The sequence below is a fragment of the Gorilla gorilla genome, chromosome 4 (genome assembly GCF_029281585.2).
Source record: "Gorilla gorilla gorilla isolate KB3781 chromosome 4, NHGRI_mGorGor1-v2.1_pri, whole genome shotgun sequence".
In the NCBI taxonomy this organism is placed as follows: domain Eukaryota; kingdom Metazoa; phylum Chordata; class Mammalia; order Primates; family Hominidae; genus Gorilla; species Gorilla gorilla.
In genome coordinates, this window is record NC_073228.2 from 81,434,397 (window position 1) to 81,441,677 (window position 7,281).

A 7,281-nucleotide genomic window follows, 5' to 3' on the forward strand; every position below is an offset into this window, starting at 1 on the left:
ACAGGCACCCGCCACCATGCCCAGCTAATTTTTGTATTTTTGTAGAGACGGGTTTCACCATGTTGGCCAGGCTAGTCTTGAACTCTTGACCTCAGGTGATCCACCCCCTTTGGCCTCCCAAAGTGCTGAGATTATAGGCATGAGCACCGCACCTGGCTAGAAGATATTTTTTTTTTGAGACAGAGTCTCACTCTGTCGCCCAGGCTAGAGTGCAGTGGCGCAATCTCGGCTCACTGCCAGCTCCGCCTCTCAGGTTCACGCCATTCTCCTGCCTCAGTCTCCCAAGTAGCTGGGACTACAGGCGCCCGCCACCACGCCCTGCTAATTTTTTGTATTTTTAGTAGAGACGGGGTTTCACCATGTTAGCCAGGATGGTCTTGATCTCCTGACCTCGTGATCCACCCGCCTCGGCCTCCCAAAGTGCTGGGATTACAGGCGTGAGCCACCGCGCCCAGCCGCCAGAAGATATTTTTAACATGCCAAGAAGACAAAGGTTAAATATCCAGAATATTTCAAAGATGTCCTATACGCACTACAAAACACTGCTGAAGAGAGCTTGGTGCATTTGAAGAACAACAAAGTGTTTCTTGTGGTTGTAGCAGAGTGGGGTGTGTGTGTGTTTGTGTGTGTGTGTGTGTGTGTGTGTGTGTGTGTGTGTTACTCCCGTCTTTACATGATAAATTCCTTTGACTTAGAATGCCCTTTCACCATTTTGTTCCTGGAGTTAGAAAATACCTCATGAAAATTAGCATGACCTTCCTTTATGCTTCTCTGGTTTGTTTTATATTCTCTATTAGGCAAATTTTAAAATATTGTAATTCATTGAGAGTACCATTTTGCCTCCCCCTACTCCCTACTCCAAATATGAGTTTTTCCTGTTTGATTAAACAGCCTTTGAGCATCTGTCACAGATCCAGCTCTGTTCTAGGTACTTTAGAATAAAGGTGAATGCTTGGTTGTTTCCAGGCTATGCTGTAAATTCTAAGGAAGGGGGTTAAGGACAGGATTCTTGGAGGCAGTATGATGTGATCCCAGAGACAGGAGATAGGAAAAGGCAAGCACATGTTCTAGATGTGTTTAAATTCTCATCAAATAGGAGGCGACGCCATTCTCTGATGAGGAAGGAGATATGAAATCAGACACCCAAAGAGGCTTTCCAGAGGACACCCTAACTTTTGATAGATGTTTCCACCATCTGGGTGGCGTCCTCTTCTCCATCCCTCTGTTTTCTCAGAAGCAGCTGCTGGGGTCCCAGAGGGATGCACACAGTGGCTATAGGTGCTCACAGATCCACAGTGAAACACTCTTATCTAACCCTGGAAGGTTTTGCTGCTTGAAAACCTTTATGCCTTCATCCTAAGACACAAGGTTGCAAATAGCACCAAGAGCTGGAAACAGATGCCAGCTGAAACCTAAGAACAGACACAGTGCATGAGCAGTGTCCTACCAGGACCACCACTCGGCTCTTGGCAGTGGCAGCCCTCCTCCTGGCTTCTGGCAATGACCATCAGTTGCTTCATCTTCTGAAAAGGAAAACTACCCAGTTGGCCAAGCCAGATCTCCAGGAAGGAGGTGTCTCTGTCTCCTGCTTTGAGATCAGTCCTTCCACTGCTCCATCCAGGGAGCCCCAGAGAAAGTAATGTGTGAGTTGAACACACTGAAAATCTGTACCTAGCACAGGTCAGCAGTTGAAAACAGCATGTATACAATGGCTTTCACCTACACTGTTAAAAGGCGGGCACATGCCCAATAAATGTTTATTGAGTGCCATTAGGTGCCCGGCACTGGGTCATGCACTGACAATGGGAAGGCGAATGACAAAGATAGGCTTCCTGCTGTCATAGCGTTTACAGACAGCTGGAAGCGTGTGATGGTTAATTTTCTGTGTCAACTTGGCTAGTACTGAGTTATTTAATCAAACACTAATGTAGGTGTTGTTTGCTTTGAAGCTATTTTATAGATGTGGCTAACATCTACAATCTGTTAACATTGAGTAAAACAGATTGCTCTTTTACTGTGTGGGAATGTCTCAGCCAGTCAGTTAAAGGCCTTATGAACAAAACTAAGATTTTCCTGAGGAAGTAGAAAGTTGACCTCAACATTGCAACATCAGCTCCTGCTTGAGAGTTCCAGCCTGCTGGCCTGCCCTACAGAATTTGGATTTGTCAGTTCCCACAACTGTGTAAGCCAACTCCTTGAAATAAATCTCCGTGTGTGTGTGTGTGTGTGTGTGTGTGTGTGTGTGTGTGTGCGCGCGCGCGCATGCGCGCATGTGCATGCGCCCACGTTCATCTCTGGCACGAGACCCACATACAAAGGTGGTGTCCTAAGGTGTATGATTGGGGAAACTGCATGTGGTGCTTAGCACTGTAAGCCTAAGGCAGACTGTCCAGATAGGAACCTTGGATCCATCATGTACTAGATGCACCATGACCTTGGGTCAACTCCTACATTCTCTAACCCTCAGTTTCCTCATCTGTAAAATGGTGGTAGTATCTCCCTCACAGGGTTATTGCAAAGAGTCAAAGAGATTAAGTATCTCATGATATTTAAGAGGTTAAATGCCCATGACCAACACAGCAAGTAAATATGAAGCCGGGATTTAAACTCATGTTTGTCTGCACTGCGTATGCCCTTTACCCGCTGCCATATCACCTTGGTCTTCGGGAATTACACTTCAGCTATCAGCTCTTTAACAGACACAGTTGCTGTAGACCACTCCTACATTGTTACAGCTTTGACTCTGCTCTACAGAGATGCCTCTTAAATGTATACCTTTGGCCTAATCCTGAGGTTGACTTCCAGGTTTCCACTGCACTTTGCTAATTTGATATGCTCCATTGGCTTCAAATCTGACATATCTTAAATTCAAGCTCATCATCGAAGCCTCACCATTGACAAGTCCTGGCCTCACCTCTCTCTAGTTATATGACCCCAGGAAAGCTACTGATCCCCCAATCCTCAGTTTCATCACTTGTTAAATGGCAGGGTTTGCCGAGATCAGGAAGGTAGACACATAGCACTCATAGTTCTTCTTATGTCTGACTGTGTCTACGGTACCTGTCTTGCTTGATCTCTGGTACATTGTGGGTATTATATTGTACTTATTTATTCAGCATCTATTCATTCCCTGGCACTGATTTTGACTAATTTCACAATAAGATGCATGGATTTAGTCCTAACTCACCACTTGTAGGAAAACCATCATTTCTTACTAAACCAAGTAAATTGGCTGCTCCAGTATGCGTTGGTTTCATTTACATCATATGTTAGTATATTGCCATCTAGAGGACCAAGTGCAAGCTACAAGCAAGAGGGAACTGGGGCTTGGGGAGAAAGGCAACATCCTAGAAGAAATGTTTAAAAAACATTAAGACTCATTCGTAGCTGTGTTGGATTTCAACGATTATGTGAAAAAAATAAATAACAGGATGTGTTTTAACTGTAAATTAGAAATGAATGCTATAGTAAGTTACCGGCTCATAAACTTATGATCTCTGTTAAATAAAATTTATAGGAGGTCGTTGGTTTGAAGTAAGTTCCTGCACTAGGCCCCAGTAGACCAAACCAAAATGGAGTTATTCACGGTGAAGTTCCAGGCCACCAAGCCAAAACTACATTGTTATCTGACCTTCCAAGAAATCAGGAGCGAGAGGGAGATAATAGCCACATCTCCAAACAGCCAGTTTTAGCCTGCCTGATAAGGAAGTCCCCCTACTTTAACCTTCACAAGGAAAGTAACTTTGAAAAAACCAATCCACTTTGTGTTCTTTGTTTCTGCATTCTTCAGCCTTTTTCTGCCTGTAAATACTCACTGCCCATGTTTCAGAGCAAAGCCCAATTCCCATGAATCATTCTTTGCTCCATTACATTTATTTTGTTTAAAGTTTTTCTTCTATCTTTAACTTGTTCTAAACAAAATAAAAAATAAAATGAAATCAGCATTCTTTCCTATAATTGACTGTTTTGCTGCATTTGGATTATCCATGCCATATACTAGATGAGAATCTAAATTAAAAGAGGAGCCACTTAACTAGGGGTTAGCTCTCCTGACTGCTGCACCTTTAGCTTAGCAATTCGGTTTTCCATCTGAGCAAGTTACCATTATCGAGTGCTTACTGTGGGCTTGGGACTATACTGAACATTTTACATGAGTTATCTCATTTAATCCTCACAAGCTCCTTCCACCTCAAGAGGGTAAGTATTTACTTGTGCTTATGACTCTCAGCCTGCTGCTTCATCTGTAAAAATGGGATAAGTGACTTTCTCAAAATCTAAAAAAGGATATTGAACTGGATCCACAACTCAGATCTGCCTGAATCAAATACAAGTTCTTAATGATTACAGTTTACTAAATACAACAGCTTCTGCATTCTAAGAATGTCACGAGGATGAAACAATTCGTGGAAAGCACTTTTTGGAGAAAAACAATGTTCGAATGCTTACATAACAGAATGTTCACACAAAAAATAGGTGTAAAGTGATGTATATTCTATTGGGATAACCAATCGCTTTACAAAAGCATTCAGTAAGGATTGCTTTTTCAGTAAATAGCAGTGGTATCTTTTCTTTCAATCTGATTCCAGGTTTGTCAATTTTGCTAATCCTTTCAAAGAACCAACTTCTAGTTTTGTTGTTTTCTCTACTGTTTTTCAAGTCTTTATGTTTTTTCTTTCCTTTCTAATCTATTATTTCCTTCCTTCTGCTTACTTTGATTTACTATGGTCATCTAGTTTCTTAAGATGAAAGGTGAGACTTGATTTGAGATCTCTTGTTTAAAAAAAATAAGTGTTTACAGTTATGGATTTCTCTATAAACACTGTTATAGCTGCATCCCATAAGTGTTGGTATGTTGTGTTTTCATTTTCATTAATCTCAAAGTATTTTCTAATTTCCCTTGTGATTTCTTCTTTGCCCCACTGGTTATTTAGCAGTATGTTGTTTAATTTTCACATCTTTGTGAATTTCCCAAATTCCCTTGTGTTGTTCATTTCTAATTTAATTCCATTTTGACCAAAGATTATACTTTGTATGACTTCGATTATTTTAAATTTATTGAAGCCTGTTTTATGGCCTAACATATAGTCTATCGTGGAGAATGTTCCATGTTCATTTGAGTAGAATGTGTATTCTGCTGTTGTTGGACAGAGTCTCCACAGATGTCTGTTGGGTTTTTTTGTTTGTTTGAGATGGAGTCTCATTTGTCACCCAGGCTGGAGTGCCGTGGCGTGATCTTGGCTCACCGAAGCTTCCACCTCCCGAGTTCATCCTGCCTCAGCCTCCCAAGTAGCTGGGATTACAGGCATGCGCCACCACACCCAGCTAATTTTTGTATTTTTAGCAGAGACGGGGTTTCACCATGTTGGCCAGGCTGGTCTCGAACTCCTGACCTCAAGTGACCTGCCCACCTCAGCCTCCCAAAGTGCTGGGATTACAGAAATCAGCCACCGTGCCTGGCAGATTTAGTTTGTTTATAGTGCTTTTGAATCCTCTTTTTCCTAGTTAATCATCTGCCTACTTCTATGCATTATTATAAATGAAGTGTTGATGTCTCCAGCCACTGTTGTTAGATTTTCTGATTTCTTTACCTTTAACTAGCAAAGCAACTCAGTTTTTCTTTCTAAATAAGAGTTATCATTATCAAGTGCTTACCGTGTACCTGGGACTATGCTTACTCTTTTATGTGGATTATCTCATTTAGTTATTAATAATTATTAAGAGTAAATTGTTATGCCAGGCTCAGAGGCTCACACCTGTAATCCCAGCACTTTGGGAAGCCAAGGGAGGCAGATCACTTGAGGTCAGGAGTTTGAGACCAGCCTGGCCAACATGGTGAAATCCTATCTCTACTAAAAATACAAAAATTAGCCTGGCATGGTGGTGCAGGCCTGTAATCCCAGCTACTCGGGAGGCTGAGGCAGGAGAATTGCTTGAACCTGGGAGCGGGGGGTCGCAGTGAGCCGAGTCAGCGCCACTGCACTCCAGCCTGGGTGATAGAGTGAGACTCTGTCTCAAAAAAAAAAAAGTAAATTAATTGTTAATAATTATTCAATTGTTAATTATTCAATATGGAGAGTTTTGTCAGCTTTTGTTTCATGTGTGGGATTTTTTAAGTGCCTATTTGTTTTTAAGTGTTATGTTTTTCTGATGAATTGGTCCTTTTACCAATGTGTGATGTCCTTCTTTGTCCCTTGAAACAGTTTTTGCCTTAAAATCTACTCTGTTTGACATTAGCATAGTCACTCCAGCTATCTTTTGATTACTGTTTGCATGGTATATCTGTTTCTATACTTTCACTTTCTACCTGTGTCTTTGAATCTAAAGTGTGCCTCTTGTAGACAACATATAGTTGGATCATGTTTTTTGCCAATCTGTTTTTTGTTTTTTGCCAATCTGTTTTTTGTTTTTTGGGTTTTTTTTGAGATGGAGTCTCGCTGTCACCCACGCTGGAGTCCAGTGGTGTGATCTCAGCTCACTGCAACCTCTGCCTCCTGGGTTCAAGTGATTCTCATCCCTCAGCCTCCAGAGTAGTTGGGATTACAGGTGCCCACCACCACACCCAGCTAATTTTTGCATTTTTAGCAGAGATGGGGTTTCACCGTGTTGGCCAGGCTGGTCTTGAACTCCTGACCTCAAGTGATCCACTCACCTAGACCTCCCAAAGTGCTGGGATTACAGGCGTGAGCCACTGTGCCCAGCTGCAAATCTGTCTTTTGACTGAATTATTTAACTGGTTTTCTTCTAATATAATTACTGATAAGGTGGGAGTCATTTGTGGGATATCTGCTCTTTTCCTTTTATGCATCTTATGTCCTTTGATTTAATTTCTCCACTACTGCCTTTTGTATTAAATAGGTGTTTTCTAGTATATCATTTTGATTTCCTTCTTGTTCCTCTTATTGTATTTTTTGAGTTTTTTTTCTTAGAGGTTGCCCTAGGGACTATGATTAATATCTTAACATAAAGTAGGTTCAGATTAATGCCAACCTAACTTCAATAATACTCAAAAACTTTGGTATAGCTCTATTCCCTTCCTCCTCCTTTGTGCTATTATCATCATACAAATTGCATCTTTTATAAGTTATAACCCTATCAACATTATTTCATAAGTATTGCTTTATGTAGTTGTCTTTTAGGTCAGACAGGAAAAGAACTACAAACAAAAATACATTTATACTATATTTCGTATTTACCTATGTAGTTGCCTTTAATGATGCTTTTTATTTCCTCATGTGGATTGGAGTTATTGTCTAGTGTCCTTTCATTTCAGTCTGAAGGATG